General features: G+C 46.5%; 1 protein-coding gene across 4 annotated transcripts in view; it reads left to right on the forward strand.

Moving 5' to 3' along the window:
* Window positions 1-10,512: 10,512 nt before the first annotated feature.
* Window positions 10,513-25,284, forward strand: part of KANK4 (KN motif and ankyrin repeat domains 4) — a 67,760-nt gene continuing 52,988 nt past the window's right edge. For all 4 annotated transcript variants that reach the window (XM_082356635.1, XM_082356633.1, XM_082356634.1 and 1 more), the window contains exon 1: window positions 10,513-10,800. The gene's annotated coding sequence lies outside the window, so the exon portion shown is untranslated. The remainder of the gene's footprint in view (window positions 10,801-25,284) is intronic.

Raw genomic sequence — 25,284 nt, forward strand, 5'->3', positions numbered from 1 at the left:
CATGCCATCCAACATCTCTCCTCCCCAATACTGAAAACTGTCCGATGCTCATTCACTGAATCATTCATGGTCTCGCTCTCAGTATTCCTGTCCTGCTCAAGTCCTGTGTCACCCTAAGAGATTTCGGTGCCCAGGCAGACAACTGACTGGACTGCTACTTCCTTGATCTCTTTAACTCCAAGGGACTTCACCTCTCCTCTGCTTCAGCCACCACTCCCAGACCCCACCCTTGATCTTGTCATGACCCAGGACTGTGTCATCTGGATTCTAGTAACCTCCTTTATGGTTGCATTCTCCCACTCTTTTGGCTATCTCAAGACTTCATACCCATGATACCTGCAATCTGACCTCCAAGAGACCCCAGCTCTTTGTTCCTTCCATTTCCTTCGGTCTATCAGTCTCCCCAGCTGGAAGTCCAGACTTGGTACGTGATCATGTGAACTGCACTCACACCAGTACCACCAGTTTCCTTGCCTGCTATCCTGCCATGCCTTCCTGCCCCAACAAATTCCAGTTATTTTCTTCCAGTCTCCGTGGAGACCGTTCAAGTCCAGCTCTTCAACCTGTGCCTGGGACTTCCCCTGCTGATTCCTCTGTTACAACCTCTCCTCTCTGCTTCAACACTCTCACTCCTCTGATATTTTCCTCTTTTCCTATAAATCTGTCCAGTCTATTCCATCTGACAAGAACTCTCCTAAGTCCCTTTCTATCATCCTCCAATTTGAGCTCCCCCCACGATAATCTATTCACGTGTCCCCTCTTTCTCTTACACATTCCCCAACCCACTGCACTCTGGCTTCTGTCCTAACCATTCCATGGAAACTTCTTTCCCTAAAGTCATTGTTCTAGGTACTATTACTGTGTAATAAAGTACAAATTACCCCAAAATGTAGTGGCATAAAACAACCATTTTATTATGCTTGTGCATTCTGAGGGTCTGGAAGTCAGATTGGTCACAAAGTATCGCTTGTCTCTGCTCCATGATGGTGACCAGAGACCTATACACGCCTCTCTATGTGGTTTGGCTTCCTCACAGCATGGTGGCCTCAGAGTAGCCTGGCTTCTTACATGGCATGCCCTAGTGTTCCAGGAAATGAGGTGGAAGAAGCATCGCCTTTTATGATTCAGAAATTGTGACTTTTATAGCCTCAGAAATCCCATAGCACCACTTCCACCATGATCACTAATCAAAGTGGTCACAAGCCCTCCCAGAATCAAAGGGAGATAGTATAGACCCCATCTCTCAATGGGACAGAGGCAAGGTCACATTGTAGAAGAGCATATGGGATGGGAAATATTGTTACGGTCATCTCTGAACGATACAATCTGCAACAGTCTTCAATGATCTTCCAATGACTGATTCCAAAGGATGTTAATATCTTGATCGCTGCTGTATTTGTTATTGCTGATCATTCCCTGCTTTGTGAAACTGTCTACATCCATCCATCTGGGTTACCACAGCCTTCCTATTGTAGACAGACCTCTGTCTATATCTTCCCCTTCATGAGAATATTCCCTAAGTGTCTATTCTCAGCCCACAGCTTATCTCACTCTTTGGCTTCTCTCCCATGGCTTTGGTTACCATCTACATGCCATTAACTCCCAAAAGTATCCCACCACAGACCTTGCAAGCATTGGAGTATATACCCATCAGCCTGGTTGATGTGTTCATAAATACCTCAATTTTGGCGTCTCCAAAGTTGACCTCACCATCTTCTACTTTAAACCGTCTCCTCCTCTGGTATTCTTTCTCTCTTTTAGGAATACCCAGTTGTCCAAACTTTGACTCTTCCTTTTCCCTCACGTTTCACATCTAATTACTTACCAAGTCATGCTCTTTTTGTCTCTTAAATCATTCTACAAATTTTGTTGTCATTTTACAGATGAAAAGATTGAGAATCAGAGAGGTTATTATTTCCCAAGGTTGAACAGCTAGCATCTATTTCGTCTTTCATGTGTTAATCAAACACTTATTGAGTACAACTAAGTTCTAGGAAGTAGAATAAAAAAAAGTTATGACATGGTCCCTGGTCATTTTCATGGAAGAGATTGGCAAGTAAGCAGTAGATTACTATAATGTGTGATAAATGCTGTGATTCTGGGAAACATTGGGTACAACAGGGGCAGTGAGTCCAACTGGGGGTGGGAGAAGTGAAGGTGGGGGCTGTATTAGTCATCTATTGCTGTGTAACAAATTACACCAAACTTCAGCTGCTTAAAACAGCAAACATGTATTAGATCAACGTTTCTGTGGGTCAGAAATCTGGGTACTGCTTAGTTGGTACCTCTGGCTCAAGGTCTCACAAGGCTGCAATCAAGGTGTCATCTGGGACTGCAGTCATCTCAATGCTTGACTTGGGGAGGATTCATTCTGAATCAATACCCCACTCACCTGGCTGTTGGCAAGCCTCAGGTCCTCACTGGCTGTTGGCCAAACACATCAGTTTCTTGCTACGTGGGCCTCTTCCTAGGGCTACTAACAACAAGGCACCTGACTTCCTTGAGCAAGGGTTCTGCGAGAAAAAGAGTGAGAATAAGGCAAGAGGAGAGGGAGCCCAAGATGGAAGCCATGGTCTTTTTGTAACCTAGTCTTATAAGTGATATCCCATCACTTTTGTCATATTCTATTTCTTAGAAGTGAATCACTGGGTGTAGCCCACACTCAAGGGAAGGGATTGCACAGGGCATGAAGACCAGGAGGAGGGGATCACTGGGGAACATCTCAGAGACGGTCTATCACAAGGGTCAGGTGATACCTGAACTAGACTTGGAAGGAGTTAGATAGGTGAAGAGCTATGTAAGACCATTCTAGGCAGAGAATGCTATATGTGAAATAACCTGGAAGTGAGGGAGAGAGAGCTCCTGGAGTTGGAGGAATTACATGTTCAGGAAGGTTGGAGTGGAGGCTGCCATCCATATGGAGATTAGAATGCAAACTGATGTTGAGATCTGTTTGATGACCAATTCTGTCATCCAATGGATCGCCTGTGCCTCCCAACTTAGTGTCAAATCCTTGCTTAATATGCTATTGTCCACTCTATGATTTAACCAAGTTTTAAATAGTTAATCAACATTGAATATTTCACATACACAACAAAGCTTCATTATATAAAAAGATAAAGAAATTGAACTTGCAATCTCTTTTTTCTTTACAAAACCTCAAAGATGCTCAGAATGATATTCCAGTAGAACACATTTATAAATCATTACAAATGTGAAAAATATGACTAGTATTTCCAGTTATCAGTGGGTAAAGATGACTTGACACTCTGGAATGTATTTATTTAATTTTTAAATAAAATTTTACATTGACGTATAACACACACAGAAAAGCGCACAAAGTACAATTCAATGAATTTTCACAAAGTAAAATATCACCCAGATTGAAAAAAAAAAAATTATCACCCTCCCCCCAAGATATCCATTGTGCTACCTCCTAGTCGCTCTCTCCTTTCCAAAGATATCCACTACCCTGATTTCTCTCATCAGAGCAGTTTTTCCTGTGTTTGAACTTTATTAAATGGAATCATATATTCTTTTTTTAAATTTTATTTATTTATTTATTTTTGGCTGTGTTGGGTCTTCGTTTCTGTGCGAGGGCTTTCTCTAGTTGTGGCAAGTGGGGGCCACTCTTCATCGCGGTGCGCGGGCCTCTCACTATCGCCGCCTCTCTTGTTGCAGAGCACAGGCTCCAGACGCGCAGGCTCAGTAATTGTGGCTCACGGGCCCAGTTGCTCCGCGGCATGTGGGATCTTCCCAGACCAGGGCTCGAACCCGTGTCCCCTGCATTGGCAGGCAGATTCTTAACCACTGCGCCACCAGGGAAGCCGCTGGAATCATATATTCTGTGCTCTGTTCTTGGTGCTCATTATTCGTTTTTGTGAAATTCATTCATGTTGTTTAAATGTAGCAGGGATTGGTTCATCCTCACTGCTGTATAGTATTACATTGCAGTGCTAAAACACAGTTTATTTCTCCATTCTGTACTGGATATAAATTTAGACTGTTTCTAGTTTGGGGAAATTAAGAATAGTAGTGTTATAACCATTCATGATTATGCCCCATGTTGTACATATGTACACATTTTTATTCGGTCTATGCCTAGGAGTGGACTTACTGGGTCATTAGTAGATTCAGACAGTTTTCTAAGGTGGTTTTTACCAGCTTACACTCCAGGAGCAATGTTTATGTGTTCCATTTGCTCTATATTCTTGCCAACACTTTGTATTATTGATATTAACCTTTTTACTATAAGTTATTCTGAAGTGTGTACAGTGAGACCTTATTGAGGTCTAATTTACATTTCTCAAATAACTAGTGATATTGAGCATTTTTTCATATGGTTGACCTTTGAATGTCTTCTATCATGAAGTGTTTGCTTAAACTTTTGCTCATTTCTCTAGTGGATTTTTTTTTGTATTGCTTTGCAGACATTCTTTATATATTGTACTAATTTCCTTGGAGAGCCATAACAAAGTACCGTCAACTGGGTGGCTTAAACAACAGAAATGTATTGTCTCACAATTCTGGGGCCTAGAAGTCTGAGATCAAGGTGTTGGCAGAGTTGGTTTCTGCTGAGGGCTAGGAGAAAAAGTCTATTTCACAATTTTCTCTTAGCCTCTGGTGGTTTGCTGGCAATCTTTGTTATTCCTTGGCTTGTAAATCTCTGACTTCATCTTCACATGGTATTCTCCCACTGTACGTGTCTCCATATCCAAATTTCCCCTTTTATAAGGGCACCAGTCATACTGGAGTAGGGACTCACCCTACTCCAATATGACTTCATCTTAACTAATTACATCTGCAATGACCCTATTTCCAAATAAAGTCACATTCTAGGGTGCCAGGGGTTAAGACTTCAACATATGAATTTGAGGGAGAGGGACACAGTTCAACTGATAACGTTGTTTGAACATTAGTCTCCTAGTCTGTGGTTTGCTGTCACTCTCTTAGTAGTATTGTGGTAGGTTAAAGGTGACTATAAGTTCTTTTTCACTCTCCCATTGAGAATTGGTGTTTATTACTCCCTCCCTCTGAATCTAGGCTTGCCCTGTGCCTGCTTAATCAATAAGACATGTTGAAAGCAATGCTGCATCAGTTCTGGTCCTGGCTTTTGAGAGCTTGGGCAGCTTCTACTTCTTCCCTCTTTGGAAGACTTGCTCTTGAAACACCAGTCTGTGAGAAGGCCGAGCCATATGGAGAGGCCGTGTGGAGGTACTCCTAGGTCAACAGCCCTAGCAGAGCTCCCAATCAATAACCACCATTGATGAACCAGTCATGTAAAAGAGCCATCTTGGATGTTCCATCTCAGATGAGCTTTAGATGACTCAACCCCAACCAGCATCTGCCCAGCTAAGCCAGCCGACCCTTACCTTCATAAGAGGGAATAAAATGATTGCTGTTTGTGTCAAGAAGTGTTTTTTTTTTTGGCCGCACCATGAGGCATGCGGGATCTTAGTTCCCCAACCAGGGATGGAACCCGTGCCCCCTGCAGTGGAAGCGTGGAGTCCTAACCACTGGGAATTCCCATTGTGTCAATAAGTTTTGATGAACGGAAGTTGTTAATTTTAATGTATTCCAAGTTTATCAATACTTTTCTTTAGGTTTAGTGCCTTGTTTAAGACCAATTGGCCTCCTTCTAGGACATGAGTCTTCTCTATGTTATATTCTAGAAGCTTATTGATTATCTTTCACACTTTAATCTACATTATCTAAATGATTTTTGTGTATGATATAATGTAGTGGGGACATATTCCTTTTGAATTTAATAATAATAGTAACTTTTTTGTATTTAAAATTGTGTGGTATAAAACACCAACATAGTAGTAATTTAACCTCACAAGTAAGCAAGAGAAAACTTGACATCTCCATAATTATTTTACCTATCTGCTAACCTATCACTCCCCAAATAGGTCTGAAGACAATGGAGATTTAGTTACTTATTCATTCATAAAACATTTATTGAGAGATTTACATTTATATGTGCCAGATTCTGAACTAGATGCTGAATATAGGCCTCTCTTCATGTAATTACAATCTTGTGGGAGAATGGGCAATAACACGTAATTTAAATTGTGCTGAGTGTTACGAGAAAAGCAGAGCTGCCACTGGAGACCAGGAACTCCTAACTTAGTCCAGCGGGAGGTTGGGGTACATCAGAGAGATTCCTTACAGAAGTGATGCTTGAGACTCATACTAATTATCTAGACAAAGAATTGGAGGGATGAAAATTCCAGGCAGAAGAAAACACAGCATGTGCAGAGAACTCCAGGCAGGGAATAACCCAGCATGTTAGAGATAATAAAGGAGTCTCACGTGGCTAGAGAAGTGAGGGTGAGGCAGACACAAAATGAAGCTGGAGAGGTAGGAAGGGGCTAGACTTATAAGCCTTCTTAAAGGAATCCAGATTTTATCCCAGGAGCAATGGGATGCCTTTCAGAGGGTTTAAGCAGGGGAGTGGCATGATCAGATTTGTGTTTTTTGAAGATCACTAAGGCTGCCTTGTAATACAAGATAGATGTTAGGCTGCAGGCCTGCAAGGTAGATGTTACTCCACAGACCTGCAGACCTTGTAATAGTCCAGCTGCGAGGCCGAAGAAAGAGCCTGGAGACAACGACAGAGACATTAACTATATATTGGATAGGGAATCTTACAAGTCCAAAGTGAAGTCCTGGAGTGACACCTCACCATGTACAGCAGACAGTGGCAGGACCCAGCAGCAGTCTTCTAGAGGGGAGAGGATGGAATCTACCAGTTATAGGGGATGTTGACGTCAGGTTGGCTCATCAATTACCGGGGAAACCAGCAGCTGGGATGGAGGTCAAGCGCCATAGGCCGTTACTGATTAAGCCCTATGATTAAGAGGATTGAATAGTCATGTGAGTAGGGTGTAGGTGAAGCAGGGACTAGACAGCAGGGGATGTACAGAGAGCAAGACAACAGCCATCTTGAGGGCCCTGACCATACAGTAGAACATGAGCAGTGTCTGACACAGGCTTCAAAATGCCACGGTGGTCCCAAGGATGGAGAAATCCCATTGTTGGGGCAACGGGAAGGCCTTTATGGAGAAGGTACAGTTGCATGGCAGAATTATTTGGACATGAGAAGACAGAGTGTGCGTGTGTGTGTGTGTGTGTGTGTGTGTGTGTGTGTGCGTGCGTGCGTGTTGGGAGGCAGAGGCGAAAGAGTCCAGGTATAGGCAGTGGCCTGCGCTCAGTCATAGGCTAGATAAGTGTGGGACATGTTTGGAGAATGGTTAAGTGTCCAGTCTGGCTGGAGGATAATGGGGGATAAACCTGGAGGGATAGGTAGTGGATATGAAGGGCCCAGAAGGCATACATGGACACCTATATGTACAGCCATTCCTCATAATGTGTGGATTCTGTATTTGCGAATTCACTTACTTGCTAAAATTTATCTGTAACCCCAAATCAATACTTGCAGCAAGTTTGTAGTCATTTGTGGATATGTGCAAAATTTTTACCAAAATTTTGAGTCAACTGGTGTGCACATTCCCAGCTGAGGTTGCAAGGTGACCCTCTGCTTTCGTATTTCAGCCTCATGCTGTAAACAAGCGTCCTTTTTGTGGTCTATTTGGTGGCACTTTTTTGCATTTTCACACTTTTTGCAGGTGATTTCACTGTTTAAGACAGCCCCAAAGCATACTGCTGAAGTGCTACCAGTGTTCCTAAGCACAAGAAGGCTGTTTTTTGGAGAAAATATGTGTGTTAGATAACCTTTGTTCAGGTGTGAGTTATGGCACGGTTGGCCATTAGTTCAATGTTAATGAATCAATGATACATATTAAAAATATAATGTTTGTATATATATATATATATTTTTTTTCTTTAAACAAAAACATAAAACAAAGCTATGTATTGATCAGTTGATGAAAATGTGCCAAAAGGCTTATAGGCACCTAATCCTGTATTTTCCCTGGGAGCAATGGTTCAATATTAGCAATTTCAGTGTTTGCTGCCACTTTATAAAACTTCCTGGAATAATGAGCATTGACTGTACCTATGCACACATTTGCGCCCTGGGAGCCAGTTATTAAACACTACCAACACACCATTGATTGGTGTGTCCTTTCTTGAAGCAGGATCTGAGTGACCCACCTCCACACTGGCTGTAATTTCTAGGCCCCCAGTTAGAGAAGATTCAGTCTTTGGAGTCACCAAGACCTGTGTTTGAACCCACCTCCCCAATTTACTAGCTGTGTGCCCTCAGGCAAGTGACACTGTGCCTCCCCATCCCTGAAAGGAGAATAAGAGCCATTTCACAGATTTTATTGTCCCAGTGAGATCATGTATGTAAAATCCTCAACCCAGTGCCTGGCACATACATGGCAGACGGTGAATAACTGTTAATCCTCCTACACTCTACCCCAAATTCCAAGAAAAGGTGGGGATAAGGAGGCACTCCATTCTCTGTCTGCTGCTCAGTTCCTTGATTATGCAGCTCCAGGCTCCAGCAGTGTGGTGCAGTCATTCTAAATTGGATTTTCAGACTCACTCTGTCTGAAAGGCCCAGGCTGAGTCTTGCAGTGGAGATGCCCAAACCTAAGATTCTAGACCTGCTGTCTGCAAAGGGTTCTCTCTTCTCAGGACCGCCCAAGGGTCCACTTTCCAGTCTAATTCTTGTTGCTTTCCTGTCATGACAGGAAAAATAGGCAATGCTCTAGCCCGTGTCTCTGAGTCCATGGATTCTGGTTTTGTGAGGGGCAAGGGGGTGGGTGTATTTGCTTAGTTTGTTTTTCATCCTGTTTCTCAATACACTAATCTGGGATTCAGAAGCCCCAGCTGCCCCAATTCAGACCTTGTTTTCTCTGACTCAGCTTTACCCTCGAGACAGAGCTTCACCTCTGAGTCATCAGGCTGAGCTTTCGAGGACAGCAGTCTGGCACTCCTACTCCATCCTCCCAGGAAAGGTGCTCTGCCTCCACACCCCAGTGCCAGCCCCATGCCTAACCTGGCTCACAATGCCTAGAAACCAAGAAACAAAATCTTAATGAGATCAGAGGATGCAGAGAGAAAAGGCTTCAGGATCAGGAATCAGAATGCCTAGCTTTCAGTTCCAGCTCTAGCAATTACCTTGTGCAACCTTGAGCTAGTTAGGGAAACCTCCTGAATAGGGGTGTCCTCTTCCATAAAATGGAAATAGTAATCCATGCTGGGTCCATCCTGTAGGGGCAATGGGAGGCCCAAATGAAATAGTGTGAAGTACCCAAAACTCAAGGGCACAAACCCCTGCTCCATGGGCTGGGTCTGTTCCATAAACTAATTTCGTTTGGCTTGAACAATATTGACCTATATATCAAGTGCTTAGCATTTTAAAAATGAGTTGTCAACAAATTGGGAAACTTCACTTAGAGATCTGGATTTACAGCTTCTCTTGAAAAATGGGTCGATCTGGTCATATTAACTTGTTGCCCTGAATGGCGAAAATTGGCGAGAGCTGGGTGGCAGCAGCCCCTTCACTTGGGCAGGAGCCTGGAGCTGCCCTCAAGTGCACCACAGTCCCCACCGCTCCCTATTATTCCCAATACCGAGGCCAAGACTGCGCCATTTATTGTGGCTCTAGGGCCATTGATTTGCTTCTAATGGTGCCCTAGAGGAAGTAAATCATTATAACAACCATGTTTCCATCAAAATGGGAAAAAGAAAGTCTCAGAAGTGTCCCTTGCCCCAAATTATCTCCCCTCTTCACAGTTTCAGTGTCAAAAATGAAACCCCTTTGGTTAGGTTTTACCTGGCACCAATGGACCCTCTGAAAGGTGCGCATAGTGGGTCAGAGCTGGGGTCTGGAGTCCCGCAGGTTCCATACATTCTACCCCTCCCATGCCTGTTTGTCCCCATCCGTAAAATGGGGCGGTACCAGCTCTTTTCTCCTAAGTTTATTGTGCACGGTATGGCACTCAGTGAGCAGGTCATTCAAGGTTAGTGATTGAAATGCAAATATTGTGAACTGATAAAAGGTGTTGTGGTAGATCAAAGTGTGAAGTGAAAGACTTAGTGGGGCTAAAGCAATGGTGGGAAGCAAAAAAGCAAAAGGAAAAGGAAATGACTTAGGAGAGAGAAAAGGTCGGTTACATCCGTCCCTATCCTGCATCCACCTCTGCAATGAAAAAATCCCCGGGGCGATGTACATCCCCTCACTGCACTCGGACTCCGTTACCCAGACTGGGTTCTAGTCCTGGCTTGGGCAAATCATTACCTTGTGTGATGATGTCTTCCCATCCGTAAGAGGATAGAAATGCCTCAACAGTTAGTTACTGTTGTAGTAAGGATGAACTAAGGTAAATGCATATGAAGGCACTTTGGAAATCTGAAAAGCGCTATACACAGGTTAGGAGTTTTCTTTTTTCAAAAAGTTTTTCTTCCAAACTCCATCCAAAAGCTTTTTGAGTTTATCAAGTCTAAGACCCTCCCCTCGGTTTCGCAATGCCGCCCCTTCCTACACTCCAAAGCCCGCGCCGCGTCAGGAGTCTTTTTTTCCCCTGGCGAAGGCGGGGACTCGGGTGGTGCTGGCAGCCGGCGACGCCGGGCGCAGCTTCGGCCGTCCGCGCCTGGCCAGTCCCGCAGCGGCCGCGGTGGGTGTGCCCCGCTGGGTGTGCGCCCCGGGCTCAGGCCGAGCCCGCCGGCGAGAGGGCGCCCGAGGCGGTGCGCGCCCCGCACGACGAGGGTGCGCCATCCTGGTGGAGCGCGCCCGGGACGGGGACGGTGCACCCGGAGGCTGCGTGCGCCCCGAAGTCCGAGGCACAGCCGGCGCCCCCCGCCGGCCTCCCGCGGCTCGCCAAGGTAAGGCGCTCCGCCACCCCGGCCCTGCCCGCACCGGCCCGGCGCGACCCGGGTCTTGGCCCCGGCGCTCGGCCCCTCTCCTCTGCCTCCGCCACCCGCCTCGCCCCCTCCCCGCGCCGCATCCCCGGCTCCCCTAAAGCAGAGGCTGCGGCAGCCTGGGACGACTTGGCGCCCCCGGCCCCCCACCGGGGTCCGAGACCGCGCGGGGAGGGGGCTGCCCAGGGGCGGGCGCCACTCGCCTTCCGCCCCACCCGCTCCCCGCGCCCTAGTGCCGGGGACGGAGGAGTTTGGGGAGCGGGGAGGCCGCGTTGTCCTTGCGGCTCGGATGGTGCAGCCCCCGCCCAGAGCCTCCGAGCCCGGCGCTGCGGTCCGGGATGCAGCTTGCGGGACTGGGGCACCCTGCCGCCGGCTCCCAGGACTACCAAGAATCGAGCTCTCAGTCTCCCTTCTTCCGCAAAAGCCGGCCCCCGATTCCTACTCGGGTACCCCTCGGCCCCTGGCTGAACTTTCCAGCGCTCCTGTTGGACCACGACCTTGGGTGGAGGCAAGGGGGCCTCTAGGGGGGCCGGATGTGCTGGCCGCCGCCCCGCCGAGGGCGCTTTTGCTGAGCATGTACGCCACTCGGTGAGATTTCCTCCCTGTCATCTCTCCCTTAAGGTCAAACTTTTGACCCCAAGTACTTTGTCCCTGCAGAGTGGCCAGTTACTTAGCATGGGATTTGGAAAGTCGAACCCCATGGCCCCTACACTAGGTCTGTATTTGCATTTGCCCTGAGCATCTGCAGGAACCAGTGGTTTTGGTTCCCAGGCGCCCTAGGGTTCGGGCTTGGCGGGCCGGGAGGAGGTATTTTGCAGGAGAAGGAGATGGAGGCGCCTCCTTCTTTCTGAGGATGACCCCGTGAAGCCTGGGCAAAGTCCTATTGACCAAGTAGGGTCAGGGGAGGATCAGATGCAGCCAGTAACGCGGTTGAGGCTTGGGGAGAAAGCATCTTGAACACGATTCCCAAGGACTTGCCTGGGTAAACCAAATGTGGGTTCCCTTAGAGCCTTTCAAGACAGGACACAGGAGAACACAGAGCTCCATTTGGAATAAAGGCAGAGTTCACTCTGATATTGCCTTTTCAAGTCCAACCCTCCTGCCCATGTCCAAAACTCCTCCTCACTGGACCATAATGTGAGTTGAGTTATGGGGAATGTTAAAGGGCAGTGAGAATGGGCAATGGCTCAGGGTCCACACCAGACTTTCATTCAATCAACAAATACTTGCTCTGTGCCAGGCACCAGGCAAGGGAGTGGGATACAGATATGAACAAAACTGGCACTGTCTAGACGGCCTCATGGAGCTTGCAGTCTAGTGGCCAAGACTGACTTGAATCAACTCACTCAAATAAATATAGAATTACAAACAGTGCTGAATTGCTTGAAAGGAAAGGATAAGGTGCTATGAGAATCTGTGACACATACAGTAGTCGCTTAGTTGGAAGGCTGATAAGAAGTAACTAGTTCAAGAGGGCGGAAAGAGTCTTCTTGGCAGAAGGGACAGCATGTGAGAGGGCCCTGAGGCAAGTAGCAGAGTCCTTTGGAGTGACTGAAAGACTGTTTACCAAGTGATGACCAGGGGCCCAAATGGGCATGTGCCTTACTTCTGCATCCCATCACCTGGGCCAATCAGTACCTTCTTTTCTCATTCATAATCACGGGCAGTTGGGGTCCCCCTGGCTGGAAGAGAAGAAGGAGAGACTAACATGCCGGTGTGGGACTTACCCGTCCCATGCATGCACTTACTACCAGCACCTTTGCAGACAGCCCATGCCCACTAAGGGCGCCAAGAGGCAGCAGTTCTTTCCTCCAGTTATTCCCTGTTGCCCACTGTGTTCACGACTGACCAAGGCTTCTGCCAGAAATCAGAAAGATTCATGCTGGGCGTGGTGGTTCACCCTAGGCTTTTAAAACTAGAATGAACTCATTGCCTACAATGTAAAATTTTTTAGGGTGGCTTGCATGGCATTTCCTAATGGGGCCCTGCTTGCCTTTGCAGCCTCATTTCTGGCTTCTTCCCCCCACTGACCCCAGTGAGCATCTCCTATGTTCTACTCACAATTACACTTCAGGCAGTTCCTGGAACACTTGCTGCCTTTGCCCATGCTGCCCTTTCTCTAAAATACACTTCCTCCTTGTTCACCCAGTGAATGCGCACTCAGCTTTCAACATCAACATTTAACCTAAGGTTCCCCCACGACCCCGAGGGCCTTTCCTGACCAGAGAGTCAAATGCTCCCTCTTCTTTGTTTCTGAAGCTCCCCTGACAGGCTTCTATCACAGCGAGTATAAAATGCACCTGAGCTTCGTAAAGGCAGGACTCTCCTATCATGTACCTAACACAGAGAAGGACATAGAAGGTGCTCAGTAAATGCTTACTAGACTAGAAGACCATCTAGTCTAGTATTTTTTAATTTTTTGATGGGGTGGGGGGAGTGTTACGTATATCTTTGAGATTCTGATGAAAATTATGGATACTCTTTTCCAAATGCATATAACCTAAAATATTTTGCATACAATGTCACATGATTCACAGCCCTCCTCTTCCCCCATTGACCCCACTTTCCAGAACTTTGGACTTTAATTTTATAGGAAACAGAGGCCCAGTGAGGTGCAGTAACTGCCCAAGTAACCCCTGCAACACACACACACACCCTCACCCCACCCCAGCTCCGACTCTCAGGCCAGGGCTCCTTCCAGCTCTCTCTGCTTCTCTTAGTCAAACAGCCTCTTTTTGTCCCTGGCACTTTGTGAAGGCTGCTGCTCGTGGCTGGAAGATGGATATCTTGGTTTTGCTTCAGTTCAGTAGCAGCCTAAGGTGTGACAGGGAGACAAATTTTGTTATGGGCAGAGTTGACAATTAGGAAGACAGATGGGCCATCTCCCTGGCCTGTTCACTGCCCCTTGCCTTCAATGTTATTACATCTGTTTTAGCCGGAGGAGGGTCACGTGTGTTTCACAGTTGTCTTCTGGGCCCTGGATTGAGCCATGTGGGCTAGGTTTGGAAACGCTCTGGATGGGACCCTTGAGATCAGGGGCCTAGCTCTCGGTCTTGTCAAAGTTTTCCCCCCTGTAGAGCAGGCTATGGGAAGGCATGGAGAGAATGGGGTTCTTGCTCCCCGCTCCTGGAGCCCTTGTGTGCCTGCCTCCTGCTTTCTGCAACGAGACCTGTGCTTCAGGCATCTGGGCCCACGCAGTGCCCAGCTTATCTGCCGATCAGGATCTTCAATGATACAGTAATTCACTCATTCATCAAAACTGCATTGTGTCTCTTCTTTGTGCCAGGCACTGTGCTGATTCCAGTTTATAAGGAAGGGTCGTAGAGTGTGAGCCAGTGATAGACGGTTCTGCTCTGTGGAGGGTGGGGAAAGAGGTAACCTTTACTTCTAATTCAACCCATTCCTCGGATGGTGTGCTAGGGAGGACAGTTAGGGCACCTAAGAATGTGCTCAGTTTTAAAACTCTGATCTCACGCAAGTTACGTCATCTTTGCGGGGGACTAAATTTTCTTAACTGTAAAATGGGTTTGATAACCATCTTTTCTCGCTTATCTCTGGGCAGCTGTGCGGATACAGTTATCACATTTCACATGGCAGATCCGTTCACTCCAGTATGTGAAGCAGGAGCAGTACAATATAATAATAGGGTCTGTGTGTGTCAAACCCTGGCACATTTCATGTGTGCAGTAATCCTAGAGATAGGTACAATCATAATCTCAGATGTATAGATGACAAAAATGAGGCTCAGAGAGGTTAAATGATTTGCCTGGGGATATGGAACTAATAAATGATAAAACTGGGATTGACAGAGCTCTCTGTCTCTGGGGGTCAGACAGCTGGCCACTTGGTGCTATTCTGTAGTAGACTATGTGGGAAGAGGCCCGGGCTTGGAAGCCAGGGCATCACGAGATTGGAGCCTAGATCTACTGCTAACTAGCTGTGTGATTTACAGCTGGGCCGTTAACCTCTCTGTGCTTCAGAATGCTAATCTTCCAGACCCAGAGTTTAGACTAAGAGGCTTCTAATAGACCTTTCTGTGAAGTTTCCAGTCTACATGGATAATATTTCAAAGTAGGATTAAAGGAAAGAAGAGGGGCCCTCCCAATAAAAATAGGCTTGTCGTAGTTTCCCTGCTAGAATAAATGCTGCCCTAAGATTTCAAGTACATGGTTAATGTGATCTGCAGGCAGTTATAGATTGGTGGTGTCTGAAGAAGCTGGCTGAAGGTTCCTTCTCCAAGGGAAAGAAGTCTGTTTTCAAAAGGAACGCTTCACTGTCTTGTCGGGGCTCTGGGACCTGGGCCTTGCCCCTCACTTAACTGTCTGGGGACACAGGCATTGTGGAAGAAGACACAAATCCTGATTCCCTCCCCACTTCCGATTTTTTTCTCCAAAGTAAATAAAACTTATCGGCTGGAGATGTTTGTTGCTCTGACGTCAAGGGACAACGGGGAGAGAAATATGACATTGGGAAGAATTTGCTCCATGAATTTGCTCCAGCCTTCGGTGCTGGTTCTCCTCCGCAGCCTGGTTTCTGCCCAGAAGCCAGAGATGCCGGCTCTCAGTGAAATCAATTTTGATTTTCATAGCAGGGCACCAGACATCAGGGCTGAGTGTTTCCAAGTGCTGTGTTCATCGGCTGGTCCTTACCACCCCACTCCCCTCCACCTTGAAAAATGTAGCCATCCTACAGTTGGGGACAGGTTTAAAAGACAAGGAACGTCAAGTTGGGTGGCGGCTGAGTAGAGCCTAGTATGATCATGGTCTACACTTCTTAGGTGCGATACCAAGTGTGTAGCAGGGGGCCATTTCATTAGTAATGGTTAAGTTTTTTAAGAGATCGTTTTCAGGTATCATCTGTATGATTTTTAAATAAATAAATAATAAAGGCCATCACCCCTCTCTTCCTCAAAAAAGGATTACTAGCCCTGTGGGCCGGAGCAAGTGATTCACGTTGACTGAAGAACTTCAGCTTCCTCACCTGTACATGCTGTTGGTAATACTGACTCAGGGTTCTTCTGATGCAGAAAACAGAGACTCCCTTAAGCTGGTTCTAATGAAGAGAGTGAGGAGCTATAAAATGCAGTATTGATATCTAAGCAGAGGCCTGGAAGGAGGCCAGGCATCCTTGAGGTGGCAGGGAGAGGGTTCTGAGTTTGAGGCTATTCCACCGGTGCAAGTGGTCACTGGTCTTCACTTTGAGTACCATTGGCTCAACTCAGCGCCTGTGCCCGCCCCTTCCCCGCCACCTCACTGTACTATCACACTCTCCTTTGTCTCTGAGTTCAAGTTCCAGAGAGGATCCTATTGTCTGAGCTTGGTTCTCTAGAAGCTGAGGTTTTCTCTCCAGGCCAGTCTCTGGTCAGCTTTGGCCAATCAGATAGGAGGGGAGGCCAGAGGAGGGTCATATGTGCAGAACTTGACCTTCTTAGGCAGGAAGGGCTGAGGGTGGAGATTCCTTGAGAGAGAGATGAAAGTGAGCTGGAACTCAGGAATATGCTCAGTACAGATGCTTACTGAGTTATGAAGGATCTAACAGAGATTCTTAACTTGGGGGTTAACAGCCCCAGGGGGCCCATAGGTAGAATTCAGAGGATTCTGTGAACTTGGGTGGGGAAAACAATAACATCTTTATTTAACATTTTCTTTGATTATGAATGTAGGCAACAAACCACAGTGTATTTGCAGTATCTGTGACTTTGTCACCAGTAGAAATCACAGATATTTTCATATCAAATTTCAGTTGCTGCGTGTATCTGGAACATGATTTATGCCCATCACAGCTTTGAAATTACAGCAGTTATTATACCTGCTGCTAGAGCTTATTATTTAATGCATTAATAAGGAACATATACTACTATATTACACACTCATTTAAAAAAAATTAATAATTATATTTCAATGTAATTGGTTTTCTTTGTAGTCAAGCTATGTATTTTATTTTATATATCTTAAAACGTTCTGAGAAAGGGTCCATAGGCTTAATCAGTCTGCTAAAGAGGTCCATGGCACAAAAAAGGTTAAGAACCGCCCCCAGAAAGTCAGTGAGCTTTAGTTCCCAATTTCCCACCGTCCCTCGCCCTAATCTTTCATATACCCGTCTATCTCTGTCCAATTAGTGCAAGACATTCTTGAGCAGTAGTAAATTTCATTTAATAGTTTGGCAAATTTGCAAAAGCACATAATTTGTAGTTTGGGTAGAAGGTTTTAATATATAGAGAGAAGTAAATTTACAAATTGCAGGCACACATGGGCAACTGGTTCCGTAATTCCCATCAGCCTGCAAACCCAGCAGCTTCTGCTTTGATTGCCAATCCCGTGCAAACCAGTCCATTGAAACAGCCACAGAATGGGCAGTTATGTTCTTGAGAGGTTAAGGAGTTTGTGTAGATTACGTGATGAATCACTTGATCAAATGCAAGCTAGAATCCTAGGAGGGAAGAGAACCACTGGGAAAAAATAGCTTTGAAGTGGGTTCTGAAATGGCGAGAATGCAAAGGAGGCTGAACGGAGGAGGGAGGGAGTCAGTGAGGATGTGGGGGAACTGGCCAGATGTTGATTTTGAGGAGGATGCCTGGAGAGACGAGAGCCCCCCAGAGCAACATTAGAATAGTGGTTGGTTTTTTGCTATCTTTTACTGAATTCTTACCATGTGCCAGACACTCTGCCAAGCCCTTTAAATATAGCAGTGATATAATCTTTACCGAGTACGCAATAAGGGATAATTGCTATCATTCCCATTGTATTGGTGAGTAAAGTGAGGCTCCAAGAGGTTAAATACTTGCTCTAGGTCACAGAGGTATTAAGTGGTACAGCCAGGGGCTCAGCCCAGATCTGCCTGATCCCAGAACCCTGTGCTCTTAAAAACCACGATAGGCAACCACAGGAGAGTCTGTCTAGAAAAACCGTGGCTGCCAATTTGTTTTGGTAAGAAAGTGCTTACTATCCATTCCTGTCTTCCCCATCCTTCTCTCCGGCCTTTTGCCTGTTCTCACACCTCCTCCCTTCCCCTCTCCACCCTGAATCCACTCACAGGCACACATGCTGCAGGAGTGAGGACAGGATAAAAATTAAGAGCGAAAACTGTGGGGTCAGGCAGGATGGGGTCCTAACTCCGGCTCTGTCCCCTGGCTCTGACCATGCCCAGCCTCATTACCTCCAGAGGTAATGACGCGCCCTCCCTAAACTTGCATGTCCTCTCTCCAGTGCTTTGTTTTGGGTAAGTGCCTCCACTCTCTGCTTACAGGGAGTCATCGTCCCCATCGTCTTCACACACGGGCTGCTCTAGGAGGGCTTCCCTGAACCCTCCGCAAACCTGGCCCGTGGGCAGCAGGCATCACTCCTCTTAGTGGAGGATTCATGAGCGTTACTTGGGAGGCTGTCCCCTCTTGGGTATAAGCTCCCGTCTTCATCCCCGTGCTTGGTGCAGCATCTGACGTGGAGTGCTTTTCAGTAGAGCCTTGATAAAAGCCAATGAACAGTGTCTTTTCAGGACCCCATTGCCCATCCTTGGCACCCATTCTGGGTCCCATCACCTAGAGTTTGTCTCTAGGAAACCTCACTGCTTACCTAGACACCGGCGCCTACTCCAGTCTCACAGATGAGTATACTGAGGACAGGTGGCAGGTCCTGGTGGCCTGGGAGTACGTAACTGAGCTGGAATGGGAACCCAGGCCTCCTGCACCAGCACACTGCCTGGTCCTGACACTAATGCCGGAAGTGCCTCTTCCACACTGGTAAGCAGGCTGATATTTTTGCATGAGGGGACGTACGTGGAGCACCTGGAATTACATGCTTGTGCAGTTGCTCACTTGCTCCTCTCTTGTGCCTGCCTCGGGGCTGGCCTTCTGACCCAATCTTCTCTCTCATTCTAACCCCATGCCCTGGGCTTTGCCGGCTGCTGAATGGAGCCCTGTGTTAGCCGGGCCCGTGGGTGGCCACCTTCGGGTGATGCCCGGTGATGCCAGAAGGCTCTTGCCCTAAGAACTCTGCCCACAGGCAGAGCCGAGGCCTGAAATTCCTGGCATTAGAGTCATTTCATTCCTTTGGATTACTTTGTCTTCTCCAGAGAGCTATTGTTAAAATGCAAATATGTTACCCCACAGGGTAACCTGTTACCCCAGTACTGTGGCCCCTTGGAAGAGAAGAATGTCTGGGCTTTGGTTAAGTCATACCACCTCCCTGGCCCTCAGTTTCTTATCTGTAAAATGAAGATAATAAGAGAGTGCGTTATGGGGTTACCCCGAGGATGAAATGAGATAGTGCACATGAAGCGCTGGACACATAATAAGTAGTCAATAAAATTAGCTTTTTTTTTTTTTCTTTTTTCTTTTTAAAGCTGTAGGATTATTTGGTCAGTTCTCTAGCTGAAGTTCTGAGTCTTATTAGTTTGTTTTTCTAAGTATTTTGTTTTAATGTAGCCTCCTTTTGTTTTAAGATTTTTTTTTTCCTTTCTAATTATAAGATGGTTTTGACCTTCATTTTCTTACTTTTAAAATAGGGTAAAAGATCCTACCTTATTGGTTTATTGAGGATTTACTGAGCCTAAAGTGCTGACCGTGGATGCAGGGACTGCCCAAGGCTCTCACAGAGAGCCTGCTATTCTCAGTTAACCTGGAGGTGGGGATCGAAAGCCCTTGGGGAGTTGGGGGGAGGTTCTGGGTGGGTCCCAGGGAGGAGATGGGGGGATGAGGAGGGAGGAGAAAGGGGAAATGAGGGGAACCCTGCTTCCTCTGCCCCAGCTGCTTGGATGTAGAGTCTGGGTGGTAGGGCACCTGGGAATCCTGCCCCAGGCCTGGGAGAGGTTGGACCCTGTGACCTTTCCCCAGATCGTTTGCCTTCTAGGTGAGTTCTCTGAGGTTCTGAATTCCCTGTAGGAATGGTACCCTTGGCCTCCCTCCCTAGCTTGACTTTGGTCGAGTAGTGGTGAGGAGACCAGAGTTTTCCTTACCTCTCTGATCTCATAGTGGGTGTCACTGGGTGTTGTAAACTGCTCCTTTGAGAGTGGAGTAGGGCTTCTGAGACCATCAACCCAGGCTAGATTCTCTGCAGTGTCTCCTGAGAGCAGAATGATTCTCTTTGGCTTGCACCAGGGAGAGAGTCCAGGAGCAGAAGCTGCTTGGCCCAGCCTCCTGGCCTGTGAATGAGGAGGGGTGAATGAGTGGGGGGCACAGGAGTTTTCCAGCAACCCCCAGAGCAGGGCGCCTTACTTCCAGCGTTCTCGGAAAAAAACGACGCTCCCCTCTCCCTTGTCCGCCACGGGCAATGAGAATTGTCAGCCCTTCTCTGAGCGCTGGCCTTCTCCAGTATGCTTTCCTGGCAGCCTCTGGGGAAGACTCAGCCCCACCATCATCCATCATAACTGAAGTTATCCTTCCAAAGCAGAGCCTGACTGATGCAGAAAATCACATTCCCTAGAGCTGGAGGCCAGGAACAAAGAGTGGAGGTGAATGCTGGTTCCTGGCACCCCGAAGCCAAGCAGCAACCTGCCACCTGCCTGCCCCACTCTGGGGGTGGGGAAGAAGGGGGTGCAATGGGAGCCTTCCCAATCATCTGCTTTGGGGCGGAGCACAAAAGGGCCAGCGTCAATTTCACCCCAGAAGTGGGGCTCGGAGCCATGCAGTTCATGATACCTCACGTTCGTTGATTGCCTGTGGGCTGTTACTATCCTTTTTTCTCTCTTTCCCTCTTTCCTCCTTCCCTGCATCATTCCTTCCCTCCCTTCCTTCCTGCCATCCAATAAATACTGACTGATCACTTGCTCTGGGCCAGGTACCAGGCTAGATAAGGAGCTTCCAGTTCAACAGAGACAAGAATCAGATAGCTAATGACAGGATAGTTTGATGAGTGCGCTGACAGATGTTCTTACAGAGTGCTGTGGGAACACAGAATTGCGGGGAGGGGGACCCATCCTGATTGGTGTGTGGAGAAGGGAAAGACACTGGTAGGTAAAGCATCTTGAGCGTTGAGTAGGAGTTACCAGATGGAGAAGGAAGGAGTAGGATCCTGGGTAGCGGAAGCAGAAGGAAGTCCAGAAGATGCACAGCTAGAGGATGTACAGAAAGCTCAAGATGATCACTTATTCACTGAGTTTTGGTTATCTCTCCTGTAAAATGAGAATAGGACCAAAGTCACAGCTGTCACACACACACACACAAAATCCTTCCTTCCTTTTTTCCAATTTATTTTATTTTCGACCGGAAAGATTTAACCATGTGGAAATAATGGCAATGAGAGGCAGAACGTGCAAAGTGCTGGAGTCAATGGAAATACGATGGCGGGTTATAGCTTTTTGGAGGATGGGCAATACTAATTGAGATTGATATTGAGGATTAGGAAGAGTTGGCACAATTTAAGAAGATCCTGGAAGGGTGGGAAAGACTCTGGTAGAGAGGACAGAAAAGGGCATCTTAAGGGGCTGGTATAGTGAGCAAAGGCAAAGCGAGGTGTGGTTGCATTTGTCAGGGCCAGAGGAGTTGGGGGTGAGGCTGGAAAAGTGGGCTGAGACCACTTCGATGCCTAACTGGTGGGCACACGGGCAACATTTGGTGTGCATGTGGGTTTATTGGACCTGCGCAGTGTTAAAAAAAAAAAAGAATTAAGTCGACGTTAAAAGATCAGATTTTACATAAATCCACATTCCTGGCTTCTTTTGAAAAAAATCAGGTCTGGCAACCCTAGCCTTGAATTAATCCCCACATGGCAACACCTGGCTGGAAGGTGAGTGGTGGACATTCAGGATGTCACTATAGCCCACAGTCACAGGTTGCATCTCCCACTGGCGAATTAGCTTGACTTCTCCACTGTTCAAATCACTCTCGAGTTAATACAGTATGTTCAGAAAGCTCCTAATAAAATGCTAATACATTACAAGGAAGCAGAAAGAAAATTCTAAGCCATTAACATTGTAGTTCCTTTATTAGATTAGGGGATGAATTTTACTACTCCTTGGGTAAATTTTAACTGGGGAGTAGCAGTTAGGCGGAGAAAATGGGATGCTTGATGCATGATGGTTTGAGATGGAAACTCTAAGAAGTGAAGGGTGGGAGTGGACACCTGGAAAGACGAAGATGGTGGGGCCCTGTGGTGAGTCATTGTGCCTACTCCTCTCAGCCGTGGCGTCTGCCGTCTGCTGGGGAAGGACACCAAAACACCTGTCCTTTTTATTTATTTTATAAATACAAATATTTATTGCATTGTAAGACATTTGCTACCTATTTTATTGACTTTTAAGCTTAAAAAATTGGACTCTTGAAGGACAAGGTGAGATTTGTGTGGTTTTTTTAATTGATAAGGAAAATAATGGTAAAGAGAAAAGTTCTTCTATTTTTTGAATAATTTTTGGAGTGTGTGTGTATGTGTGAGTGGCTGGTCTTTATGGTTTGAAAGGCTCAGTAAACCCGACTGGGAAATTTTAAATTAATTAATTATTTAAAAGATTATACCAGTTAGTAGCAAACATTCAGAATGATATAAGAATGTATGAAGGAGTAAACTCCACAAACTGTCAAGAATTGGTGGTTAGGGCATATGGGAGAGTTTGGAGTGTATTGTTCTAGACTTGGCACTATACCTAAATGAGATATAGCTATATCCTTTCATAGACCTAGGTATATGCTCACATTTATATCTGGATAGAAATTTTTTAATAAAAATGAGGTTTTGCATACTGTTCTGCTATGTTTTTCTCCTAATCCTCTATCTTGAACATATTACAGATCATTACATCACCTCCAGGCCTATGTAAGGAGAGTACAATGAAAAAGAGTGCTGGATAGAAAGGGCTAGTTTTGAGCCCTCCCTGTGATCTTCCTAGCCTCAAGTACTCTCCTCTATAAAATGAGGATAATAATTTCTTCCTTCGAAGGTTAGAATTAGGGTTAAATAGAATGCAAATGTACTCAGCACAGCTTATTGGATATTGGGTGATCAGAGCCCATTGTACCATCGAGAAAATGTCTTTCACTCCTTGGATTCCTCATTCTCCACCCTTCACCCCGTTGGGAGAGGAGTTGGTGGGGCGTTGGTGGGTGAGGGTGAATCTGGGGCAAATTACAGCTTTTCTCAATGGAGTTTAAAACCCTCTTTTCAGTGCTGAGTAACATTAAAATCTCAAGCAGTTCATTAACAGATGCATTCGGTTTTGTTTAGGACATTTTCTCCGGACCCACGTTTATTTATTCAGCTGCAGGAAAATTCCTGAAGTCAGGTATGTGAGCAGGAAGGTATGTCTGATAGGAAGGCTGTGACCTGTGCCTGCCCTTCGTAGGGGCGCCCTCTTGCCAGTGGGGAAAGTCTGCCCCTCTTAGTACAAGGGGGGATTCATACCTTGTCTTCGCAAATGGCATCCCCTCCTGCTATGGACTTTCCCTTTTCCACTTCTCTCCTTCCCCTTCTGGTGCTAGAGTACCATATTCTCTTTCATTTGTGTAACACGTCTTTAACAAAGACCTCTTACTCCGATATCTCATTGAACCCCCCAACAAGTCAATAGATTTAGGTCCGTATAATATGACAGATGAAGCAGCTGAGGCCCAGAGGAGCTGTGATAGGAGTCAAACTCACACAGCAAAAATTGGAGAGATCTGGATTTCTTGGCTCGCAAGCCATGCTAGTCGTGCTGTATCATGTTGCCTCCTTTTCTCATTGTTGGCAGGAAGCTCCTGAAAGGGAGGGCTACAGGAGGGGCCCTCCTTCTGGCCAGTGGGGAAGACTTTTTGGAATGAGTGCGGTTGTAGGGCTTAGGGTGCTGGGAGAGACTGGTGAGAGCAGACGAAGGGGATGGGTTTGGAGGTCACCCCAAGGTCAGTGGAGGGGGCAGCCGGGAGCTGGGAAGGTTGAGAATGGCCTGGTGCAGAGCCTGGACACCAAAAGGGAGGCTGGCCTTTGTGGTCACTGGCAGGTTTGTGGGCTTTTCCAACATTTGGTCTCATTTGGAATGTTCGGCCCTTGTTTTGCCTCAGTTAGTAGCATGCTGTAAAATCCTCTTCCATACCCCACAGAGGAACCCTTTCCTAATTCAGGTCACATCTCCCTGGTCCTCTATTTCCACATCCAACAAATCAAAACTTATCAGTTCTGTTTCCCATTCTCTCAGAGAATAGCTGAGAGAGCTATTCAGATAACCTTATTTGCTTTAATGAGCATGCTGGCAGGATGCATTTATCTAGCCCACGTTTAGTATCACAGTAGCCTTACAGGCCAGCTCTTCTCAATAGAAACATAACGCGAGTCACATTTAAAATGTTCTAGCAGCACATTAAATAAAATAAAAAGGAAACGGGTGACATTAATAATATATTTTTATTTAACCAATATATCCAAAATATCATTATTTTAACATGCAATCAATACCAAAAAAATTAATGAGATATTTTTACATTTGTTTTCTCATCCTAAGTCTTCAAAATCCATTGCACATTTTACACTCACAGCACATTGTAATTCAGACTAGCCACATTTCAAGTGCTCAGTAGCCACATGTGTTGAATAGTTTGTGGCGATGGTTTTGGCCAGTGTAGTTATGAGGCTTCATTCACTGTTAAATCGAGAAGGCTTATTTGGGGATGGGTAATGGGGTGCTTCTGAGCCCCTTTGTGATCAGGGTGTCTTTGGGTGGGACGGCGCATCAGCAGACCTCAGTTACAGCACATTGTGGCTGCTTGCCCTGTCCTCACCTTTGTGCTTGTTGTCATGGGCGACATGATGCTGAAAATATTCCCCTCGCCCACTGTGCCACCACCCACACTATTTGTGTTCTCCCTTGCCCTCTCCCGTCTTCCCTCTTAACACCTTTGACTTTTGTAAACCCCAATCCTAGATTTAACTTTGCTGTTCCCTTTCTCTGATCCTGCCTTGGGACTACTGGATTCATTTTAAATCCATGCCCTTTGACCTCAGCTGCTACTTGTCACGCTCACGTTTGTCTCAGTTGTCTCTCATCCCCCTCGCTGACTGTTGCAAACCTCACCTGCTCCCTTGAGCTCTCAAATCCACCCACACGTCCTCGTTCTCAGCACGGGGGCAGTTCCTCCCTTACTGAGAAGGTGGAGGTCATGTGGCTTGAACGCTGTCATCTCCACCTCGCTGTTTCTCTTCATCTGTGCTCTCCTCTCCCTAGCCAGAGCCTTAAAAACCTTCACTTCCCACCTCCAGAAACACTGTACTTCAAACTGGCCATGAAGCTCTGGCTTCAAATCCTTCAAATCTCAGGTCTACCTACTGCTAACCTGGGTAAGTTGTTTAACTGCTCTGTGCCTGGTTTCTTCACTGCAAAATATGACTAATATGACTCATAAAATCGCCTAGTGCCTATGGTGGTGGCGAAGGTGAAATTCAGTTTTGTGACATGTTTTAACACAGAGCCTGGAGTAAATGTTGACTTATGTTCCCTTCTCTTTCTGGCGCCTCAGTCCATTCCTCTCCCCTGGCTTCTCCCCTCGGCCTGCAA

This window comes from Balaenoptera borealis (genome assembly GCF_965194805.1).
Source record: "Balaenoptera borealis genome assembly, chromosome: 1".
Classification (NCBI taxonomy): Eukaryota; Metazoa; Chordata; class Mammalia; order Artiodactyla; family Balaenopteridae; genus Balaenoptera; species Balaenoptera borealis.